We start from the raw sequence: 25,633 nt of genomic DNA on the forward strand, positions 1-25,633 counted from the left end.
TTAAGTCTTCTGGAATTTGTTCTTAACCACAGCAGTCTATTATCAACTCTCCTGCTTGCAGTCTTAGGTATTAAGAATTGAAAGGTTTCACTGGTGGAGTACCAGAAGGGTAGTTCCTTGAGGTCTGGGACCAGGACAGCTAGAGGGTATGAGACATTGGGGAGGGATTTGTAGGTACCTATATCTTTACTTTTGCACCTTGACTGAGACTGCATACTCAGGGAGGCAGGGCATCCTCTGTGGTCTTGCTGACTCGACTGGAAACCAAAATAAGCTCAGCACATCAGAAATCCAAGGCCATATTAAATAGCAGGCACAGTTTAAGGGCATGCTCAGCTCCCCTACCAGTAGGTTATTTAGCTGGTTTCTCCGGACTCCTTTCTGGCCAAGGGAGGGTATGTTCACACTGCAGGTGAAGCCCAGATGATCCCCAGGTTTGAGGACTGAACTGCCTCCTGTTGACTTTGTTAAAACCAGATTTGAGTGCTCCTTTGTTCTGAGTTGTTCTGAAAATTGCTGTGCCCTCAGGGGTCAGCACAGTGAAGTGCCTATATGCAATGTAAATATACTTGAAAGGCTGGATTTAGCCTTGCTCAGCCTGGGATAGCTTGGATCTTGGGTCATTACAGTTTATGAATTTCCCAATCCCCCCCACTGCTGCTGTGGGAATCCCAGCCTCAGCAGTAGCCAGCTCCTGCTTCATGAGTTGTCAAATGACTGCTGAAGCACTAGAAAAATCACAAAGTCCCTGTAGAGTTTCGTTTATTGTTAGCAGGTAGCTTAAAATTAGCCTGCCTACAACTATACAGAACACAATGAGACATTAACACTATTAATTGCTTTTGAAAAAAGATTGGGAGGAGGGACTGGTAAGAATCACTGGGAGCTGTCATTAATCGTTAAAAGAGAAATGCAGCACAACAGTGAAATTCCCCTCCACCCCACTACTGAATTTTGCATGACTACCATATGTAGTAGCCACGCAACTTCAATAAATTTGGTGTGGTGTTGTCCTGCTGCAGGAAGCCTATATAGCAGAGCCCTGGCAGGGGTGAGGAGATTCCCACAAACTAATTAGTATTTTTCCATATTGGCTTTGCTACCTAGCATCTTGCTGAATGTGGAGATTTGTTGTGTTTCTTTGTGTTGGAAAGTGTCTGCAGAGGAAAGTCCTGATGAAGGTTACCAGCGCAACACGTAGAGGGCATCCTCTGAGTTGATTTGGAGCCTGCAGTTAAGTCACTGCCACAAGTTTTCTCTCTTTTTCTTTCTCACTTCATTTACTAGGGGGTTGAGAGTTGTCAGTTGACTGTTGAGCAATGTAATTTTACCATTTGTTATTTTAGGGGGTAATGCCTGTGGAGGAGTCCTGACCTGCTCATCATACCACTGGGTCCTGCTCTCTGGTCTCCACCTATCCCCCTCCTCCTCCCAGTGTAGAGTCTTTCCCCTTTGCTTTTTGCAGCTACCATGTGTCTACAGTGCAAGTTGGACAAGTTCACTGAAAAGTGAGGATGCTGTCCCATAGTATGCGTTTGTAAATGCCAACCAATAATGAAGACTGGCTCTTCATTGATACTTGGATGCTAAAAGCTGGTCTGCTTAATAATCAGAAACAGAAGAGTTTTTTATCAGGCACTTGCTTTTCCAAGATTTATTCTTTTTACCTACATTTCCATACAAACAAGGAATTTTCTCTTGCAACTCTTGGGCTCTGTGTAGAAAGAAATAAACAAACTGACCTCCCCTTTTTCCTTTCATTCACAGAGCTCCTGGATCAGTAAATACAGGTGCACCCAAAAGGAACATTGAAGGTTTATGTCAGGGACAGATCCTGTTCATCATGGTATAAATTCAACCATTAAAGCACAGTCCGAAGTGGATTGACTACTAAAGATTAGTTGGCCTGATTTTCCTTTCCCTATCTCCACTCCCCTCAAGAATTTCAATAACAGTGCTCTCTTCATGATCACACACAAAATTTTAGACCAACACATATTTTGAATTGCTGCAGGCTTATAGTGTAAGTTATTTAGGTAATTATATTTTCTCCCTCTTTGCCATTCCCTTTTTGCTTTTGGCTAGTCCAGTGCCTTTTCTAGTGCTACAACTTCAGCTCTTTTTCTTCTGTTCTAAATCAATAATAATTCAAGGAAAAGAACTTCTTCCCATCTCTCATTCTAAGATGTCTTGCTGTCAGGAGTTTATATCCCATATTTATCTTCTGTGCACTTGTCTTAATGTGATCCCATTACTTACACAGATAATCCAAGTAGTCATTTTCAATTTATTATTATTAGGAATAGGAGAATTTCAGTGATATAAGTAATTTCAGTCCTGCTCTGGGACTTCACTGTACTAGAAATTCTGCAATCACCCTCATTCCAGTCCCCTAATATTAATGTTACTAAAAAGAACTTAAGTCCATATAAACAAAAGGATGTTGAATTTTGTTACTGGGCACGTTGTAAGGGAGACAGCAGAAGAAGAATTGACTGATAAGGTTGTTTATAAAGAATTGTCTAAGATTATTACTGACACAAGGGAGAGTTAAGCAGTCAGATTTGTGTTAAAGTCTGTAATCCACATTGCTTTATTTTGTGATTACTGTTGTGGTTGTTGTTACTATTAGTAGTAGTAGTACCAGGAAGGGCAGGGGATTTTCTTGGTTTTGCTTTTTCCTGTAAATATGACTGCGCTAATGGACAAGGAAAAGAAAATAAGCTTGGATAGCTTTGCTATTAATGCAAAGAGAAAATTGAAGGGACACATGGTTTGGGTCTTTTTGTTAGTTTTTTTTTTTTTTTTTTGCCATGGAGCTAGTTTAGGTAGTAGCTGTACAGAGTTGCAGTGGTGGAGATAAGTGGGTGGGGAATATGGGAACAGGATGGGGAGGAGTAAGCAGTAGGGCTTGCTGTATGTTAGTCCAGACTAACTGGACTCTTAAGAGGACTCTGTCTCTTATGAAGCCTTTCATCAATTTGTACATTTTGTATCCCCGGCCTGTTAAGTGAAACTGGTACTGATTTAAGCGATCAGACTGTTTTTTCAGTGTACCATCACACCACTTTTCTGGAAAGGTGCACAGGAAAATGTGGTAATGACTGTGTGTTCTAATCTCAGTAAAAATGAAAACCTGAGGGGTACACTCAATTTCCTTTCCTTTTGCAGCTTATTCTTTTCCATTCTACCAAGCACTTCTTCAGTCTGAAGGCTAGAAATCGTTCCTCAACCTCAAGGAGAAGAAATCCTAAGGCGTGCAGGGCCACATACAAGAAGTAGGTTCCTCATGCTGCCGGATTTTGCTTCCTTTCTACCCCTATGTCCTCGCAGACACTGAAAAACTAAGAACTAAAGTCATTCTTTCTGATGTCTTTAGGGTTGTGAAGGATACATGTTCTCCAACCCAAATGCTAAAAAACAAAGTGGAAAGGCAGAGCAGGGTTCGTTCATAGCTGCTGTGATTCAGTATTTTTTCTAAAGTATGTTTAATTTTTGAATTTGTTTTCAAGTGGCCTATTTTGCAGCTGTATTTTTCAGAGCCCCTTGGCCACACCCTGGATTTCAGTTCTTAATGTGGTGAAATCACCCAAAGGTCACCTCTCTAATGAGGCTTCAGTGACTTTTGAACAACTGTGCTGCTCATAGGGACAACAGTGATGAATGTCTTGAAAAATTACTTCAAGTATACATTTCCCCCTGACTTAACAACCACTTCTGTCTCTTGAAAAGTTGTAACTGGTGTGTAATGTTATAACATAATGTCAAGCCTTCATTTAAAGTGAGCAGCTTACGTACAAGTGCTGTATGATGACTTTCAGACAGCCAAATACTTTTTTTTGCCTTTTAGTACTAAAGTTGGTTCAAATTTCCTGAGCTATTAACGAGGGAAACAGAATGGTTGTATTTTTGTATCAGAGCATATGGTTACCAGCTAGCCATCTAATTTATCCGTCTGTCCTTAGTAGCTGACTAGAGGAGTGATTCTTATCATTGGGAATACATTTCATTAAAACCCACAATATTTGAAAACTTCACATAAATGCTCTTCCTCTGTATGGTATTAGCAGAAGCGGTGCTGTTTACAGATGTTTAATGCTTGTCCATCTGAGCCTTAGTCCATGTTGAGTCACTGGATGTTCCAATGCAGTTATTTAGCCATTGTTCTTAATGAAAAATTGGGGAAAAATTTAACCCCTCATGAAGGTGAAGTGTTAAGTGCTGAGCTTTGGTCTTTTTATATACTTTAATCCAATTAATACATATAATAAGAACTGAACAGAGAACTAATTCACCTGTACAGACTTCACCCTTGATCCTATATCATAGCAAAAGATGACCCTCTTCTGTGTTAATGCATTCTGTATTCTGAGGTTTGCCTTGAGAACGTAGTGATGGGTTTGTAGAGATTTAGGCATCACAGTGCTTCTGAAGTGCTTGCCCTTTTGCTGTCTTTCTGACAATCTCATTATAAATATCCTACATGTTAAGAGAAATAAATTGAATAATCTACAAAATACCTTTAATCACTAACATTTCACTAGAAGGATCATAACAAAGATTGAGATATGAAAATTGAAAAGAATACAAGTACTTTTTTTTTCACCTGTATGTCTGAATTTTGTCTGACTGCAGGATCAGATCTTTGATTTCCTACATAACATACTCAAGCTGAATCTTGTTGGCAGTGATGTTTCTCATGATTTGATCTTATTTGAAGACCTGTGGTGTTTGGTTTTGTTTTTGAAAAGAAAAAAAGAAATGCAATACAATCTCCTCATAGTATATGCAGTTAGCAACTGACCCCATAGTTATAGTGGTACCACAGCTGTGTCTTATGCTGCCACCTCAAAGTCCCCCTGTTATGCTGACTGTCTAGATGCTTAGAGTCAGTGTAGAACTGCTGCCATGTGTTCCTCCTCCCTCTGGGCATGGTTGGAAATCCACTGCTACAAGTGGAGAACCTAAAGATTTCTGAGTCAGCTCTCTGTAGCCTAGCCTGATGAAACAGGCGGATAGCACTCCTGCCAAACTGCAGCAGTTCCTTAATACTGCTGCTCCCTGCCGTGACTCAACAAACCATGAGATGAGGCTATTCCCCTTAACATGCAGTTACCAGGCCACATCATACTTCCAGACAAGTGACTGCTGAGCACACAACTGCCTATGTGAATTGATATCTGTGTGTGGGAGGCCAGTGTTGTGTAATAGCCCTTCTCCTGCAGAGGTCCAGCATCTAGTCCAAGGCTGGGAACAAAATTTGATTTAAAAGACGCATCCCACAGCAATCAATGTCTTTGATCTGTGTCTGTGCCTCAGTCTCTTCTATAGATTATATTCTCTCTCCTCATCCAGTTCCTATTTCCAACATTTAAGACAACTCATCAGCACTCAGCTTCCTGCTCATCCCATATGATGGGTGATTGCTCTGATATCTCTGAGTCAATCCCAGAGAAGGTGCTTGGCAAGTTAACTTGTAGCCCTGTGATGATGAGCTAGGGCAGATGGTGGTTTACCTTTAGCCTGCAGCAAGAGGGAGGCTTTTCTAAATGTCTTCACTGCAGGTCAGTCTGTTCCAGACTCTTTTCCCTCTTCCTCCTGTGGGGTTGTCCTGGGTTTAGCAGTAGCAGTCAGTTTTTTCTCCTTAGTAGCTGGTGCAGCATTGTGTTTTGACTTCCAGCCTGGGAACAGAGCTGATAACACCGATTGGTTTTTAGTTGCTGCTAAGTAATGTTTACCCTGACTAAGGACTTTGTGAGTCTCATGCTCTGCCAGGGATGAAGGGAGGCCGGGAGGAAGCAGAGACAGGACACCTGACCCACAACTAGCCAAAGTGGTATTCCATACCACAGCACGTCATGCCCAGGGAGGTAACTGGGAGTTACCCGGAAAGGCACGGTCTCTCTTCAGGGGGGTCAAACTCGTTTGGCGGTGGTATTGTATTCTCTTCCCTTGTTATTTCCCTTATCATTATTATTGGTGGTAGCAGCGGTGATTTGTGTTATACCTTAGTTACTGGGCTGTTCTTATCTCAACCCATGGGGGTTACATTCTCTCGATTTTCCTCCCCATCCCACCGGGAGCTGGGGGGGGGGGGGGGAGGGAAGAAAAGAAAGAGGTTGTCCTGGGTTTACCAGGAGCCGTTTTGCTCCTTCTTAGTAACTGGTGCAAGCTCTGTGTTTTGACTTCCAGCCTGGGCAGAGAGCTGATAATACCGATTGTTTTTAATTGTTGCTAGGTAATGTTTATTCTGGCCAAGGACTCTGTGAGTCTCATGCTCTGCTGGGGACGAGGGAGGCCAGGAGGAAGCAGAGACAGGACACCTGACCCGAACTAGCCAAGGAGGTATTCCATACCATAGCACGTCATGCCTGGAGGGGGAACTGGAAGTTACCCGGAAGGGGCAGGCGCTGGCTCTTCGGGGGGGGTCGAACTCGTTCGGCGGTGGTATCGTATTCTCTTGTTATTTTCTCTTATCAATATTATCATTTGTGGTAGCAGCAGTGGTTTGTGTTATACCTTAGTTACTGGGCTGTTCTTATCTCAACCCGTGGGAGTTACATTCTCCTGATTTTCCTCCCCATCCCTCCGGGAGTGGGGAGGGTCGGGGGGGGGTGAGTGGACGACCTGTGTGGATTGGTTTAAACCACGACAGAGGTAGAAAAGGGGTAGAGAGTGAGTGAATGAGCTGTGTGGCTTGGTTTAAACCACGACAGGGGTCTATCCAGTAAAGACAGATTCTGCATAGGTATCATGCACTCTTTCCCAAAATATTTCTGGAGTGCCTTTTAGCTGAAGGACAGTATTTGCCTTTCTTGGTGCTGCTTCAGTTTTGTTTCAATTTCTTTTGTTTAATTCTCATACCAAAATGTCTTAAGTTCAATACATACAAAGGTGTGATCCCCACGTTCTCCTTCAGTTAGAGGATGAGGGCACAAGTTTGTTTGTGGGACCAGGTGGCCCAGGGTCATAAAATACCATCAGCTTTGCCTGACGTGTCCATATGCTTTCACATGTTTCTGCTCCAATGGCAGGAGGACACCTTAGAGTCAGGTCAAATGCAGGGTTTCTTTGCAGAATACAGAAGGGTCAGTGGATTAAGAGTTTCTTGGCCACATTACTTTTGACAAAGGCTTTTTGATTGCACCCAAGATCCTTACTAGGAAATTAGGGGATTTGAGAGAGATGTCTAATGCTTTCTGCATTCTAGTGTGCAGACCTCTAATTTAATGGACTAAAACCTGTATAGTACGGCTTTTCATTTCTTGTCCTCCTAAAGCGTAAGAGGGTTTGAAGGAAGAAGGGTTGACTGATTGGTTTGTACTGCCCCTCAGATGGCTTTGAGAGGCACACACACAAAATAAGAAAGAATCTTTCTCTTGTTACAAAGCCAGGAGAGGGAGGGAAGGGGGGCGGGGGGAAGTATTTTCTTTGTTTGAAAACTGTAGCAGATGTCTGTGGCAATAAAAAGGCAATTATACTCGTATTATCATGAGAATTTCCAGCAGGAAATCTTGACAAACTCGAAGTTTACTTAACTGAGATAAATACAGTAGATAAATAGCAAACTGAATTTAGTTTACTCTTGTACACAGGTGTACTACACATTTCCTCAAGCCATGATTCACAGCCATAACCTTTCCTAATCACAGCCACAGCAAGATATGTCAGGGGTAGGAATGGGCTCGTGTTATAAAATACAGCTATAGACCCAAACTTTCTCCAGAGTTTTGGGTATATTTGGAGCTGATAAACAAGCTTTGGCTCATTTCTGTATCCCTAAAGGGGAGGGACCAAAGGGCCCAATTCGTTTTTCAGGCTAGACGTTTTATGCTGCTCTGAGGATGCAAGTATTTGATTGAAAATATCTATAGGGTGTCTTCCACTGGCACAGAGCCCATGGCACAGCTAAGAATTTATTTCTTTCCCCTCCTACAGCAGCCTGGGAAGCAGCTACTCTCTAAGGCTTCTCTGATTTATACTGGGAGCAAGGTAGAGCCTGGCAGCCCTTAGAATCTGGAAGGGCCATAGATAGCATGAGTGCAGTAATATAAATAAGGGGTAATACTCTGGGAATTTGGAGAGTTCTTTTCGTGAAGTAAGGATGCCAAGCAGTACTTCAAGAAAAATTCTCTGTTCAATATTGTTTTCAGGCAGGCGAGCAAAAAAATATGTAAAAGCCAGATGTACTAGTCCCTTCAACTACAAAATCTCTAGATACCTGTCTATAGCACACCAGATTTGTCTCACAACTTTAGGTTTGTTGAATTAGTTCTTTTCACTTCAATGAGACTCTATTTGTATAACAAAGGTAGACTCAGCTTGCAAAATCAAATTTGAAGAAAGTCATCTAGGGTTCCCATTCTCTTTCTTATCGTGCAGCAGCTCAGAAATGTGCATGCTGCTTACTGGTTATGCTGCTGTACTTGCTTACCCTCTGAATAATTGACAGCAGAAAAGCCAATTCACTTTAGGACCATTGCTGAATTATTGAGTAATAGTTTTATTATGATCAACTACAGCAGAACTGTAGATGAACATCTAGTCTTCTCGACTATCTCCTCATTCATCAAGTGGTATTCAAAAAGTGGAGACTTTTGCTTAGATATGGAAAAAACCCACTATTTTATGGTAACTTAGAAGCTATAGCACTTTAATAAAATATGCAGACCACTGGAAGACCTGTTTTGTCAACAGCTTAATCTCGTTTGAAATACCTCATGCTGTACCGCTTTAAAAGACTACAAATAGATTGACACCATATTAGGAAGGTTGGGACATTAAAACTGTCACTCAACATTTCTTCTTGCTGTTCAGTATGTGTAAGTGTATCCACAGCTCTGTTCTTTAGGTCCTCAGATGCTGCCAAACTGTGTGCAAGGATTTTAAGCCACCTCAATATTTGTGCTGTTCTCAAGGGAGATGTTTGGCTGTTGAAGTATGAATCAGAGCAATCTAAAGGCTATTATGTCTTCTGGCAACTGCTGTCAGCACACTGTTTCTGTAATCAGGGGTAGCTAACCATAAAGATCTTCCTTCCATATACCATTTTGCCTAGCTGCATGTCCTGTACCACCACCAAGGAGAAATATCAGAGGAGTGTCTTTATATCATGTTAGACTTCCCCTGCATGAGGAGAATCTCTAAATGGCCTTTTGAGGCTGCCTTTTTTGAATAGAGTTAACAGATCTGGAAGCAAACTTGAAGTCTGATCAGCATCCTAACCTGAGATGGCACCAACTGAATGTTGACTGTTGTTTGCCACATCCTAGCAAGAGGGTATATCCATACTCCTGTGAGATTGAATCACTCGGTTGAATACCATTCTTCATATTTAGTTTAATTTCTTTGTTAGGTATTGCAGTCTTCAAAGATTGTGGCCATTTTTAAATTGCTGCACTCAGTGGATCAAATAAACCTTCACTCAAGGTACTCCATAATAAGCAGAATTCAACCACGAAAGGCTGAAATAAAAAACAATTTTCAAACTGAGCTGTGAAAAGTATTTAATGCATTCAGTCTTTCAGAGCTCTGCACTGGAGTATTTGTTATAGCATGTATGCTTGCCAACTCAGGGAAAAAGAGGTTACTTGTATAACTGCCATATGGAAGGAAACCTAGCTAACTATAGAGCAGTACAAGTAATTATATATACTATTATTTTTATATAGTTTTTATTAAAAACTGTCATAGACTGAAAAAAGCATGTTACGCTGTTAACAATAAATATAGTTTATGAAATTTACATTTATTTATTGATGCTCTGTGTGTAATAATGAATGTATGATGTAACTCTTCATAACCCCTTATTCACATAGAGCTGCAAAGCCAGCAACAAAACCCAAATAGAGCTTGTGAGTGTTGCTCCCTCTCAACTTGTATGTGCTTGCTGTTGTTGTTTTTCTTGCTGTCATACAGACTGGGTAAAAAGTGTTAGTCTTGGTGCTTGCTGTCAAGGCCCACTTGCATGACTGAATCACATATTCCACTCCTCTTGGTGAAGAAGCTGTTGAACTCTTCATAAACTCTGTGGAAGGGAGAGAGAACTGAGACACATAGGGTATTGTCTCTGCTTTCAAAAAGAATGAGCAAGAAGTGGGCACTGGGCAGAAAGACAAAAGTTGTGCAAAGGCCACTATTGTGCTGCTGAAGCAGGAAAAGCAACAGGAAACATCATGATAATTAGCAATATTACAGTGACTAATAGTAGGCTCTGTAACATGCTAAAAAAGACAAACAAAACCCAACCAGACTAACTAAGCCAACATTATTTAAACAAACAAACTAAACCTTTCTGCAGCGCCCACTGCTATGATCTGAGAAGGAGTACTTCAATCCGCTGTCCATACTTCAGTCAGTGTAATGGTAAGATACAAATGGTACTTACTAACCAGGCACCTGAGAACTCTGATTCCGAAAGGGATAACAGTACTTCCTGAAATCCTGATGGGGTGGTCTTTCGCAACAAGACTTTAGCTTTTTCCCCAGTTACGGTGCACATCCGAGGGGGCTTCTGGTCTGTGTGGCAGAGGTGAAGGAATGAGAAAACTTTTGTGTGTGTACAGGTTTAAGGTCCTGCACAAGTAGAACAACCTTTGCCCAACTCTTTACCTACAGCACAGGTAGACATGGGATTTAAGCTGCTTCTCCTTTTTGCATTTTTGAGAGTCCTTAGTGGCTGCCCAAGTTTCCAGTCTAACCCACAGCAACTTTAAAGCCGTTCTAGAGCACTTTGATTGTCTCCAAGATGCTGCTGCTGTGCAGCCTGTGGAGCAGCATGATTCTGGCATCCCCACTCTGTGCTCGGGAAGAGGATGCGGATTCAGCTTTACAAGCTAACTGCTGAGTCCTGAGTTTATGGTATCTGTACTTCACATAAACATGGCATAGACCAAAGTGTGACTCACAATTTATGTTTGAGTTTATCCACCATTACAACAAAGAAGTATTTCCCCCCTGCTTTCCTAGCTCTGGAGCCCAGCGGTGCTCAGAAGATGGGTGCACAGGTGTATTGCCTAAAGATCAAAACATGGCCCTATATTTTTTCTTGGTGTGAGGCAAAACAGAAGGAAAGCCAGGAAAACTGTTGGGTAACAGATTGTAAAAGCATGTTTAATTTTGTTTGCAAGAGAAATAGTACTAGCTAAACCCCTGCAAGTTGTAATTTCTAGTACATTACTGCTAATTAGTAAATGTATTATAGACTAATTTGATCTCTCAGAGAAGGCACCTTTCAAGAGAAGAGATACTTTCTGTGAAGTGATCAAGCAGGCAGGATGTTATTGTCAGGGTTTTTTTTCTTATTGCTGGTGAAGCACAGTGCTCTTTTTTTTTTTATGTCTGTGGCATCTGTGACAGGCCTTTTCCTCAGCTCTTTTCCTTTCAGAAAAAGTTGTTCTCTGTTATTTTTTTTTATCTGGTGGTCCTCTTACTGTGCAAATAGCATATGCAGAAGCCTGTTAATTCTGCTCTGTTGGAGTAGGTGATAGACGGTATACCAGGGAGAGCAGGAATTTTGAGCCACGCTGTAATTGCTTATTCCCAGTTTCATTGTGTAGTGCCATTTGTGAAGCTTCCCTCTCTCCCCTTCCATGCCTATTGAGGCTGTGCCTGGCTGCGTGCTTTCATCTCACGATTTGTGGGACTTTGCTGAATAAAGGCAACCAAGTCTGTGTTCCTGTATTGTTCCAATATTAGTTCATTCCTTACAACTGCCTCAGTAAAGTCACCATCTACCCAAGGTGTACTTTTGTGTACCTTAATGTACACATGTACCTTAATGTATATCAACATGTCATTCTTACCATACAATCCAATGTTGTTAGCGTAGTTTCTTTGAGTGACTTCTTTATTTGAAAGTTTTCCAAGCCTCTTGTCTTACTGAACTGTGTTCGTAAATGGCTGCTAAGGGAGAAAGTCTGCCTTAATGTTTTGCTTTTGATCAGGCAGCTGTTTAAGGCATTTCCAGAGGCTCCATTTTTTCCTGCTGCCTTTTGGTGGAGACAAACCACTATCAATAAGTAATTTTTGTGTATTGATGTCATAGTTTAAGCCCAGCCAGTAACTCAGAAGCACGTTTTTCCTTTTCTGCCATAAGTGATTCTATCTGCACTTAAAATACACAAATGCATGCGTGTGTGGACACAAACAGCCCCAAGAAAAGCAAGAACCAAGAACTATGTAAAAATTACTTGCTGTATATCTATTTCACTAGGAGTAGACACAGGGTAACTTTTTATCTGTGATTCAAATATTTTTTAATTCATTGGGATTATTCACAAATGTGAGGTTGCTGAGGCATGGAAGGCTTGGAGGCTTGGAGCTCCAGATTTGCTTTAGTTCAATTTTTCCTTTGTAAAATACTTTTTTCTTTTAAAAAGTATGCAATGACCTGACATATTAGAAAAAGTAGCATTATTGTTAATCTTTTTGTGTTTATGGCTTTTAGCTGTATTGATTTATCTTCTAAAAGACTTCCTCTCATTTTAGACAGAACTGAAATCAAATCCCTCAGGCTTTACCTGAGAAACTGGAGAAGCTTATTAGGATTTTTAACATTCCAAATTGCTTTCTGAACAGATTGCTAGTTGATAAAACTTGAGCTAATTGCTCTAATGTTGACAAATGCACTAGCACAAAAAAGTCACATTTAAAATAATAATAATAAAAAAATCATCTCTTCAAGAAATGCTAGGTAGGTTCAGCGATTTGTAGGTGTAATAGAGATATTTTTGCAGAGGTTTCTTTAGGAAGAAAAAAAGGAGGAAAAAACCCTCACAACTAACCCAAACTATTATTTATAAAAAACAAAATATGCCATGATTGATCATTTATGTTAATGAAAATGCTTTTATAAAATTGAAATAAATAGATCTGATAGTTGGTATGTTTAAAAGCTTCCTTCACAATGTAGTCTTGCTCTGTTAGGGGGTGTTAAGAATTTCTACAGAGCTTTTTGGTCTGCAGCATCATACCCAGGAGAATTGGGTCACAATCACTCAGGTGCAGCCACAAGCTCCACAGGGTTCTCCTGTGTGTTGGTTGGTACTACATTGAGTTCCCTGAACTTCTGTTACCAGAGACAGGTGAGCTTAGCCTGTAGAATAAAGAGGAGCTGCTACCACTGAAAGCCTCTCTGCACTTCAGCAACACACACATTATCAGATCTATAGATTAGGTTAAATCCAGCCTTGGAATAACTATACTAAAATCTAGAGAGATCTGTAACTCCTGAAATAAGGAAAAGTTCTGGCTTGTACTCATCAAATTATTTTTTCTTTAATTTGTGCTTGACAACGTAGATGCAAGCTCATGAATGGGGAAAAAATAGTATATCATACTATGGTACACTGGTTTTAAAGAAAAACTTCGCAAAAGAGAGTATAAATTTTGAATCATTAATATGTGTGGAAGTAATTGAAATATGCTTAACCTTGCCAATATTTTACTTGTCAAAGAACAAACAAAAGTGCTTAACTAGTTGCTAATATTACCATTCAGTGTTCTTTTAGCTTAAACAAAAGCAGTGTGATGATGACATGAAGTCTTCCTGCCATTTAAACTTACTATGCCTCAGAGAGAAATGTGCCATCTTCTCTTTTTTTTTTTTACTTTTATTATTTACTTAATAGTTTTGACCTTTCAGCCAATTGTCCTTATCCATCATTACAGTGCATGATCAATCATTTCATGCCTTGTCATCTATAAAATGCCAACAAGAAGGAAGTTTTTTATATTCTATTGCCTTTCTTGAGGTGTTTTTTTGGTTTTGTTTTGTTTGTTTTATCAATCAGAGTGTCTTCTGTTTGTTAGGAAGATGAAACAAATACTTCAGGTTACACTGGTTTAATCAGCTCCATGGACTTCATGAGTGCAAGTGGATGAGTTCATTGGAAACTTATTGTTTTATTTGTTATTTTTGGTGTCTGCCAATGGTCAGTACTTTAAAATGCTCCAAACAAGCCATGTTTGTATGTCACTAACTTTCCTCTGAATTTTTAAGTAATAAACAGAGGCAGAAGTAACCAGTGACACTATATACTTGTGCAGAGATACACACGTGTATGCTTATGCATGAACGTGGTCTCTTTGCAGATGGCCCTTCAAGTAGGACAGCGCTTCAGGTTTCTGGAGATTGAAGTAACCTTCATTGTAACCAACTCATGCAAAGGTAGAATTTTTCAGAAACCATTGTGTTGCAGGTGCTTGAATTGCATTTACAAACCCAAATATCACAGGACATTTATAACAGGATATAAATACAACAGGACTTGTCTGCTGCAGAAGCCAGAATGGTGCAAGGATCATGAGCTGGTAAGAATGCTGTAACACACTGTGACACTTTAAACATTTGAAATTGAGGCCTGAAATCAGTCTGCTGTTCTCAGAAAGGCTCTTCTGATTTAGGTATAGTCATATGTGAATATGTCTAATGTTTCTTTTTTCTAGAAACAGCCTGCAGGTTGCTTCCTGAAGAAGCACTCTGCTGTTTCTAGTGTGCGGTGTAGAAGAGGCTGCTGGCTTATCCATACTGTCCCTGGAGCACAGCACTACATTGCTTGTAATGAGGGTTAAGTGATTTAGGATCTGAAGTACTTTCCCAAACCATGCTATTTGCTTCTATTGTCTTCATTTTCATGACTGTAAACCAGAGATAATAGCACTTCTTGACTTCCCATGAGGCACTGAGAAGATGAGTATGTGAAAGATTGAAAGCTGTAGGTACTGCATGGTGACCCAGTAATGGGGGCACCTGAAATGCCTTTAGGTAAATAACTTCAGCATCCCTAACATCCACTTGCATCCCTAAACTCAAAAATGCCAAATGTATGTTTAAAAACTCCTCAAATGGGTTATATGGTAGTGGATTTTTGTAGGGCAGGGAGTTTGTTTGTACTATTATTTCAGGGAGGCAGAGTAGTCATGCAAATGATTTGGAGAGAATGAGAGAACTTGGGGGAATACACATCAGACAGTAGGAAGGAAGGAAGCCAAGCATGTAAAACTTCAGGCATGTATTATTTGTGTGATTATTTGGCATTCCTTCTTAACTGAAACAAGTCAGTCTCCCCAGTGCCTGTGAAACACCAAGGACATCATTCATTATCTGAACCTTTAAAGTATCTCGGTTTTACTTGCGGTAATTGGAGTTGTTCTATCAACATTTTTTTCTGTGATCCTAACACAGAGCATGAAAAGGATAATACAAAGAAAGGTGAAGATACAAACATGTTACTAAGGTTTGGGGCTTGTAAGGCAAGTTTTTGCACAGCTCTAGCTGTAATTCTTTAAAATATACATATGTCCCTTTGATGTTGTATCGAAGTAGAAGCTAGACATAATACTAGCAACTTAGCTGCTGTTCACTGCTGAAGCCAATGAGCAGTAGAGAAACAGGGCAGTGTGCTTTGAAGTGCTTAGTATTAGATGGGAAAATATGCACTTCAATGAGAATGTGCCATGTGCAGGAGGCTGATGTTGAGATGAGCTTTAAAGTCAAAAGAAGGGCAGGAGCCAGAAAGTTCACATTCAGGTTTGTATCTGAACCTTCTTGAAGCTTGTGGGGATATTTATATCCTCCGCCAGCACCACTGATAGAAAGGAGAAGAGTTTGAAGTTGAGGTCCAATGCAAAACTTTTGTGGATGATGGATCTATGTCTGCAGTTCCCATCTGGTTTTGATCTCTAATACCTTGCTCTTCAATGGCTTTTCAGCAGTGCAGCTCAAAGGGCTCAGTCAAAAATGGAGGGGAGAACTGTATAATTAACTTTATTTTGCAGAGAATCCAAGACAGAAAGCAATGTCCCAGGGAGGTGGCTTGTGTATGCAGCCCCCAGTCCTGCAGTGGGACAGGTAGATCTCCACCTCTCCTGTTCTAATCAGAAGGGCAGAGTATTGGTAAAGTCATTGTGTCTTAATGGGGTTAGTTCTCTTAAGGTGATTATATGGGTAATACAATTTATATTAAAAAGCCTAATGTATACTGAACACAGGAAAGAAATAATGTAATAAATGCACAGTGTTCATTGTTCACTGATCAAAAGATCAGAACCATTTTTTAACTTCCTAGTATTTGATAGTTCCTTCTCCAAGAAGGGTCACCCTTTATAGCTGTGTTCTAGCCTTTTATTAATGTTTCTGAACTCAAGTGCCTGATTCTCTGTATTATATTGTACTTCCTACTGTTGCTACTTACAGCACTGAAGCATGATACCAAATACAAACATCTTTGGCAAGGTGGGACAGCAAGCTTTTCGTGTAGTTTTCAAACGGTGTGTCACATCAGTTTGTGCACTGGAAGGTCTGAAAAACTTGATGTCCCTTGTGGAGTGAGGTGTCCATAATTTTACGGTCTCTATGTTATTAAACAGAACTTGCTGTAGAAGACACTTTCTCAATCTTCCTATCCTTCCCCTCCCAACCTCCCAGAAACATCAAGACCTCATAGTATTTGGCAGCTGGATACGGTCTTGCTGACACATGCCTATTTTCATAGAACCCACATATTTGGCAACTTTAAGAAAATGCACACGAGTATTTGGGAATCTCATTCGTGGTGAAAATGGAGGCTCTCTCTGGCCCGATGTTAAGCCCCTGGCAGTGGCCACAAATGACAAAGCACTTATTGATGTGTTTGAGGTTTTACATCTTTGTTTCAATAGCCCCTGACTGATAATGACAAAAAGTTTAGAAGGGTTAAAAAATAATGAAAGAATAAAAAAAAATATAGAAAATGTATAGAAAAGAAAAGGAAAAATAAGTAACACACACACACAACCCCCCTATGTCTAGTTCCAGTGAGCAGTTTGTTTTGTGGGGTGGGGCAAATATAAAAGAAAAAGGAAAAAAATAAAGAAACACCCTTTTTCTTCATTCAGTCTCTTTCTGCTTAAACTGAGAAATTGTGAACAATCATCACTCACTTTGTGCCTCTCATGATGTTTATTGCCTTCTTTCTGCTACCTCTTCCTTTATGAAGAATCCTATTGAATCACTCCTTCAGCAGAAGCTGTGCAACATTTACTAGTTCTTACTGCCTTCCTGCCATGACTTTTATCAAATTCGATTCTATCCTTGTTGAGAGAGAAGACTGGAACTACACAGATGATTTGAGATGTGAATGCACAGTGTCATGACAATGTTTTCTGGTCTGTTCGCTGTTCCTCTCCTACTCATTCTTAACATTGCTTGTTTGATCACTAGTAAGCTCTGAGGTGACATATTTGCAGAACTAGCAAAAATATCTCCAAGATCTTGTTCCTTGATGGTAATAGCTAGCATACAGTCACTGTGAGATGAGGGGATGGCTTATTTTTCACACTGTGCACCAAATTCAGTTTGCTACTTTATTATGTTTATATATTACCATTATGAAATTGTTTCACAAATCTTTACAACTGAAATTTGGTTTTGCTGCCTCTCAGCTCAGTACTGCCAGCAAGTCATTTTTGTGGTGAACACTCTTTGTTATCACTATTTGCCCCCACCTCCAGATCTCTTATGTGCCTTGTCCTCTCTCCACTGTATGTAGTTGAACTCCAACCCACAATGGCACAGGGAAGAATGTATTGGAAAGGGAAAAGAGTAACACGATTGTGGGGAGATTATGCTATCATCCTGCTGTGCACTTAATACTATTTTAAAAGACGGTAGTGCTCTGAAATAATGTATCTATCTGCACAGGACCCCAATTCGTCTTGGGCTTTCTCTCCCCTTAAAAACCTTGTGAATATCTCTCCTTAGTCTAAACTCCTCAGTAATATGAGGTCTCCAGGAGTGACAGGATTTTGGGAGTGAGATGGTTGTCTTTTGTTTGTTTTTGGGGATTTTTTTTTTTTATGGTTTCAGAATGGCTGCAGCTACCAAAAAACCCCAAACTCTTCATTGAGATTTAATTTTAGTATAAAGCTTTCAATACAGACACACTGCAGAGATGAGTTCGAGTGGTAAAAGGAAAAGAATCTGCTTGTGCAGATGAACGAATTGGAGTGGGGAGGGGGGGAACTGTGACAGAGAAAGATTTGAATGGTGCAGCTGAACTATGCCTGTTTGGCACACGCGAAGGAGATAAAAATAATTCCTTTCCCTAATTAGCAGTAACACAGTTCACTGTTACAAGCAGGAAAACTTTAACTCCTTCCAGTACAAACAGCTGTTTGATTTCTTCCTGGGTTTCCCTACCTATTGTGTTAGAATTAGCTTTCACAGACAACAACTTGTCCAGCTGTTTGGTGTCATTTTAGACTTTCTGGTCTTTGATGCTTACCTCTGTTTACATCACGACCACCGATTCCTGCTCACTTAGTCTGTGAATAGTCATAAAGGCGTAAGGAGTTCATTTACACCTTAGCACAAGTGAAATAGTGGGAATTTCTAATGGGAGAATGGGAAACAATGACGATTTTCTGATCAGTTATTTCTTGTGCTTAGAAAGCAAAATGTGCATCTCTAGTTAGGAAGTATTAGATGCTTTCACTTCTTGGGTTGTTCAGTTTTCATGCACCAGCAAACTACTATAATGCTTGTTTTGCAGAATGTATTTGTGTATTTATCTACTACAAGCATCTATTTCTGGGAAGGAAAAAAGTAAAGAAAAAACAACAGATCTTGAATTTGAAAGGGTTTCTTTTGGGACTAATTTACAATTCTACTTGTTAATCTGTTTAAGTAATGCACACAGATGGTGGAAGAACTATACAAAGATAATAAATAAAGTAGCAGGGGGTGGGGGGCTGTTTTAAAAGAGAAGACAACCATAACATTTGTATCTAATCAATACTGAAATTATAAGTCAGCTAAGCTTAGCCTTATGTCCCTAGCCAAGTGACTGAGCATAAGCGTATTTTTTATATGGCTTTTTAATGTTAAGTGACAAGGAAAGGCAGCCACTTAAAAGTATTTGACATTCATAAGCATCCAAAAGACTTTCTGTCATCTTCTATTTATTCATTCGCTAGACTAGAAGAAGCTATAGTGCTTTGTTTTTTTTCCTTTCTTTCAGGGCAGCAGTCAGTGAGTCTGTGTCAAACCTTAGCTCTTCTCATCTGTGCTTCATGGTGTCTATATCCTTTGCTTCACTTTCTCCCTGCCGTCACCAAACAGCTTTTGTGTGCCCATTAGCAGCAAGGAGTGCCACATCTGGAATCTCCAACTCCCAATCTGAAAGCATTAAGGGGACACGGGGTGTGCTCCTGACCCTCTTGAAGTCAGCAGCGCTGTCTGGAAAAAAAGTCCAACTTAAGTGCCTTTATTTTATGCATTTGCTTTAAGTGTATTTTGGATGCTTTTCTGACATAACACAGGAAGCTTTCAATTTGAAAAATACTGAGAGTGTTCTTCAACACCTGCAATTTTAGCTGTTTTGTATATTCAGCTTTGCATGTGAAATATATTCACATTACCGCTAACATTCAGAGTAGAGTATAGGAAAGTTGTGGGTTTTTTAAAAAAATAAAGGAAACAGTTTCTTTTCTAAAAACATTGCATACAATCAGTTCTAATGTTTAATAAAGTCTGTCCAAGAGTATTTAGGCAACCCAGTTACTAAGCTAATTGTGCTGGAAAAATTTGACGTTTTTGCCATAAGAAAATAAAAATATATTATTTTGAAATGGAGAGTTAAAAAGAAAAAAAAAAAAAAGGCAAATAGTATAACTGGCACATTAAAAAAACTCAACCGCAAATAACTTTGTGCTGTTGCCCATAACCAAACTAAAAGGCTTCTGCAAGTCAGAACATTTTGACCCTCTTTAAGCTGATCTTCTAAAAAACTTGGGCTTTTAAATTCCTATCTATCTATTTGTTTTCCCCTGCTAATAACTATTGAATTCACTGTCTAATTTCAGCCATGCTTCAGTAAAGAACAGTTTTAAGGACACTTTTTGTCCCTATACATTTCAGGAAAGTGGACAGTGTCCCACAGGTGTGCCTCTCATGGAAAAGCTGCAGTAGGAACTTTGGTTTTATTAGCCCATTGAGATTTAATACCTGAAAGTGTTGGAGGAATGAGCCAACCACAAGAAAAATATTCCCTTTTGTGTCTTATGAGATGAAAGAACCCAAATGCAGTACACAAAACCACACAAAATGTAGCTATACAAGGTCTGCCATGTGCTGCTGCTCTTGTGAGGGGCTTTTTAGTATTTGGGATTTTTAATTAATTTTTTTTAATTATTATTAAATGGATAAGTATTTCCTCAGTTTAGTAGCTGGTTCTAGAGAAAGAGAAGCCAAATGTCATTTGTTCTCTAGTGTGAGGCTTTTTTCCTCCTCTGTCAGAAGAAGTGAAAATTGAAGTTCTGTGGGAAACTCTGTTGCTTCTTTTTTTTTTTTTTTTTTTTTTTTTTGGCTGTTTTCTTTTACAGATTGTCTGAACAGAAGTCTCTTTTTCATTGAAAGAAGAAAGTACATCTGTAGCTATCCACCTGCAGGATTGCCATACATGCAAATACAGGTGACACTGATCAAGGAAGAAGGGGACAGGGATATTCAAGTAGTCTATGTGCACGGACAGGAGCTAATGCTTTGAGAGACAGAAAAGGAAAACCAATAGATGTTCTTCCAGTTGATGCAATGGAAGTGGGAAAAAATTCCTTAGTACAATGATGCTTACTTTGGAATGACTCATGTTAGTGTTTCAGCTGTGAGGTTAATACTACAAGCAACGTAGTAACAGCCAGGGTCACATTTACATTTCTTACCAACTTCTCCCTTTCAGTGTTTACAGTGTCGGTGACATCCCCTTTTGTAAGCACATAAAGCATAATTTAGTAATATGCAGCAGGTTAGTTAAAACCCACATAACCAAATTGTGTGAGCAGACAGATTTTGTTTATACAGCAAGCACCATGCATGCTTGCAGTTAAATTCTTCCTTGTATACTTAATTCCAGCCTCAGTCTAAACATTCTGGTTTTGACCTGGGAAAAACAGGAGCTTAACAATGGAAGTGCTACTGATGACACTGTTGCAGTTGCAAATGATGCCATTTTAATACTTAGCTGATATTCAGGAGCTTTCAGTCTTGGGTTGAAGAGATCTGATTGAAAATCAGATACAGGCATATATGGAGAATTCCAGGTTCCCCAGTTGCCTTCAAGTTAAGTGGAGTGGGCACTTGATTATTATGAAGGCTAGAATTGGATTGAAGAATCATACTTAAAGGTGTAATAGAGCTCAGAAAGTGTCAGACCTTGGAAGTACCTAGCCCTTGATTGTAGCAGCTGGAAGTGATTTAACAAGTACTTGAGGTGACAGAATCAAATGCTTTATGTGATGAATGGGCTGTTTCAATATAGCAAATGATTTTGCTCTTTAAAAATCAGAATTAAACAGTTTGTTTTTTGTGAGGAGTGAGATCACGGAGCAATGAAGTATATGTGTGCACGTGCCCAGAGATACAACATTTCATGTTTATCTTGTCTTTATAATAATAATATGTTCTTTATTTTTTAATTTACTGCTATGCAGTGGTCCTTCTCTGGGGCAGGGCACGGAGTGAGTATTTATTTTACGCCTGATGGTGTCCTAAGAAGCTGAAATAGCATGACCTAAGTGGAACCAGCTCTTTTCCTTAGTGATTTATAAGATGAAAAATGTATTTGTTGGATAATGTTATCAACCAAAATCAAGAGGCAGATAATTTCAGATATCTGTCACATAACAATATTTGGCAATTGGGTATCCGAATGAATGTGTGCACCACTGGGTGCAGAGTAGGGAAGAGATTCCTTAGATTCATGCAAGAGGGCTTTTGTCCAAGTAGTGCTGCCCCATCTTAGATTCAGTCATATGGCTTGCTTAACACTGTGGCACCTATAACTCAGGCATCCTGTCTTAAAAGAAGCTCCATTCAACTTCATACTCCCACAGCATGAGAGTAAGATTAGTTCTTCCTTTCACTGTGGCCAAGACTTCAGTACTAATCTTCCCTTTTAGAGAAAAAGAAAATCCCAGAGACCCAAACCTTCCTTAAAAAGGAAGTCAAATGTGAAACCTGATCCTGCAGCTGTTCAATGAGCAGAACAGTTAATTATAATGTTAATCTCTCTTGCACTTTTGTATAGGAAAAGTCCAGAGAGGAAATTTAATGTTTATTTTTGGTCTTTGTACTAATCAGAGGTTCAGTTTTGAATGTGCTGAGTAATGGACACAGCCAGTTTCAAAGGACAAACAGAAGAGAAATTGCTTTTTTAGGATCAATGCCTTAACATAAAAAGTCCAGGAACACCTTTGGAAGTCAAGGTTGAATTTGTATCGAAGTGGAACCACACATGCATGATTTGTTCACTGCTCCTTGTGATTTGTGATCTGATGTGGGATCTATGAGGGCTGCAGAAAACTAGAGGTTCTTGTACAGCACATGACTATGATTGTTTTAGAGAGTAACAGTTGGTAGTAAATTACCTTAATATCTCCTTTTGGTTCCCCTCGTTAGCAATGAGACAGACACTGATCTTTGAGCAGACTCTAAGTTCCATCCAGCATTTAGATGGATCCTGCCTGGGCTCACAAGTGCTTGATGTGTCTCTCTCACTCACATCTTTTTGGTTGTATATTGACTGCTGACCTGAACATTACTGAGCAGAGACAATAAATCTCTGCAGATTCGAGGTTTTTAGACACGAAATGCGTCTGATTTGACTATTCCCTAAATCAAGTGTATAGAGAAACAATATTCTTCTTTAAATCATGTACTATCTCTTGATCCCTTGTCTACCATGCTCAGAACTCAAGTGCCACCTTCTTTTGCATGAGATAGCACCATATCTGTGCACAAATGGAGAGAAGTCTGGCACATCAGGTAGCATGGTATGGCAATTCCTGGAGCACCCCTCCACACAACATCTTCCTCTTTTCCTAAAGAAGCCAACATGGCTACTTCTCTTTTCTTATTTGGTTTCACATCCCAAACATGCCTGGTATGTGAAACTGGGACATATAATTACAAACAGAAAAATAATACAGTTCCCAAAAGTGGAGGTTCAAATACAGTCAGGTATCTCCTAAGTAGTGAGATACCACAGAATAATCAAGGATAGAAGCAATTGCACCAGGCCCAACCCCCACCTCAGGGGAAAGCGAACTTCAGTGTTAGGTCAAAGTTAGATTTAGGTATGCAAAAAGGTTGGCCACACTGATGAGAGCAAACTGTTGGGTTTAGATTAATGAAATGCCATTACCGGTGGCATGTTCATAGGTGCTACATTTCAGTGTCTGAAAAACATGTGTTGTTATCGCACTTCCTCCAGAACTAAAAAACAGGTTTGAAATGAATTTTTTCTTCAGATATATTTGCATAATTACACAGAGAGTGAGTGTTAATGAAGAGCTAGTAATAAAACTGGATGAATTAGCATGACTGAGTGACTTAACGCAATCCTGTTGATCATAGAGTTAGGGGTGGCTTGCATTTTGCCAGACCTTTTTTTAGTAATCTCTTGCAATTGCACATTTGAATTTGAACTTTCATTAATTATAGCTTTATTTCACGAACACGAAACTTCATTGACTTAAGTGTTTACATCAGTAGAACACCTATTCTAAAATATGTGCACCTGACAAAATTGTTAATGAACACCTCACCACCACCCCCAACACAGGTACATTTTGGAGGCACTCCAGCTAAGGGAAGCAACATTTTCCTGTTTTAATACTTGGTATGCTTTTTGTATGCTTTAAACTTGCAGGCTAAACTCTTATTTTCTTTCAAAATTAGAAATAGCAAAGCCTGTAATTTTGAGAAAAGAAAGATGCTGTAGAAGCAGGATACCCCTACAGTAACTACATTATCCCCCTTCCATCTCCTTGTCTCTCATTACTGTTTGTTACTGGTATGCAGCTGAGCTGGCTACCTCACCTCTGATACAGTTAGGTAGGTGAGGTGTGTAAGTACATTTAAGAACAGCTGAAAAAAATTAGCTGTAGTTAAGACAAACTGCTTTGTGTAGAAGAGGAGACACAAGAGGAGGGTTTTGTGCTTCTTACTCTGTTAGGGGTGTAATCACTGGAAGTTAGTAAGTGCCAGATTTAGGGAGATGTTAATGTCTTAATCACAGCAAGAATATAGCTGTAAAATCAATTGAGCACCCATTGCTTTGGTTCTCACATACATGTAAACCCCCTTGTTTTCAGTGGAGCTTGATCTTGGGGCCCATAATCTCACCAAAAGCCAGTGTCCCTTTACCTCCTTAAACATGACTGAAAATGTCACAAACCACCAATGGGTATTGTCAGATGATGAAATAACTTAGATTTCCTCTCCATCCCCTCTGTCCTCAGTGCCCCAGGCTCCCCTCCCACTTTGGGCAGGCTTGAAAAATTTACCCTTAAGCTATAATTGCTACTGGGACAGGGAAAAAAGACTTTGTTATGATATGTTGGAATTTTTTTCTGTCATAATCATTTTGTTAGAGACATGCTAGAAGTTTCAGTATCAAGTCTGTAGGAAGGACATCTTTGCTCAGAAACTTTGCATATGTTATTTCAGTCAGAAATGAGGGGTTTGGATAAGTTTTTTTGCTCTTTTCACAATTTTAATATTCCTCATGTTGTCCCATTTATAGGACCAGAATACTGAGATCATCAGTCCCTGAGGTTAGCTGCGAAATATTCAAGCACAAAAAAAAAAATTGCTGAAACTTAACAGTGAAAGCATTCCTTCCCTGTTCCCATTCTGCCTCCAAAGATGGAATGGGTAAGGAGATACATGTATCATCTTTGTGTTTCACTTACTAAGCGTCAATGACAACTTAACACTGAATAGGCACACAAAATATATAATATTATATAATGCATAGTAAATATATAAACATGTATAATTATTTACTAAAACAAAAGACAGATTTTGGTAAAGAATGTGACCTGGTATAGGGTTTCTTATAAAAATGTAGAAGATCAGCTTATAGCTCATGGGTGATTTGAAGTGAAAACCTTCATAGGTGTATAGGAAGAAAATTGGAATTCACTCCAGAGTTTAACAGCCAGAAATATGTATATTATAGTACATACAGCCTGTGAGATTAATACTGTCAGAAAGCCACATGGAAGGGTGAAGCCAGTTTGAAGTGAAGTTGAAATAAAGTTGGCAGGCCATATATTTTTTTGACAGCTAAATAAATAAAACATTTTGTATGGTTAATGCACTGTAAAATAGCCAAGTCCATCCTGAATACCAGGAATTAAGAGATTCCCTTCTGCCTAGTCAAGTGTGTCTGAACACTCATAAAGTGTTATTTGTAAAAATAGATGGGCTAAGCTAGTTTAGGAATATTCTGGTGCCTAAGAATATAGGTGAAGGGCACCCCAGCTCAAAGCAGGACATCCTCACTTAGAGCATTGCTAATCAACAACACAGGCAGAATTCTGCCTCAAAGCAGACACAGTACTCTCTACATTTAAAAATGGGACTTTCCCAGTATTGCCTTCTGGGGTTGTGAGCCAAAATTCACATCTTAAAATCTATGCCAATAAATTACCATAATATTGTAATTCTTGAAGATGCTTGTGTCAGACATAAATATGGAAAGGAGAAAGGACACAGAAAAGGAAAGAGCAGAGAGAGGAAATGGATTTAAAGTTTAAGAATTTATCTGAAGAGCATATGTCTGTTTTAACAATAAACATTTTTTTCCTT

The 25,633-nt window shown here is 39.5% G+C and overlaps 1 long non-coding RNA gene across 2 annotated transcripts in view; it reads left to right on the plus strand.

Annotated features, from left to right (window-relative positions):
• The window catches only part of LOC136007230 (uncharacterized), a 37,508-nt gene extending 12,847 nt beyond the window's left edge, over positions 1-24,661 (plus strand). Inside the window, exons 3-4 of one of the 2 annotated variants that reach the window (XR_010609538.1) lie at positions 20,365-20,453; positions 24,564-24,661. This is a non-coding gene — a long non-coding RNA (uncharacterized LOC136007230). Of the gene's footprint in view, positions 1-3,171; positions 3,739-20,364; positions 20,454-24,563 lie in introns of those variants that run through there. The other variant, XR_010609537.1, reaches the window with a different exon arrangement.
• The last annotated feature ends 972 nt before the right edge of the window (positions 24,662-25,633 follow it).

The sequence above is a fragment of the Lathamus discolor genome, chromosome 1 (assembly GCF_037157495.1).
Source record: "Lathamus discolor isolate bLatDis1 chromosome 1, bLatDis1.hap1, whole genome shotgun sequence".
Lineage (NCBI taxonomy): Eukaryota > Metazoa > Chordata > Aves > Psittaciformes > Psittacidae > Lathamus > Lathamus discolor.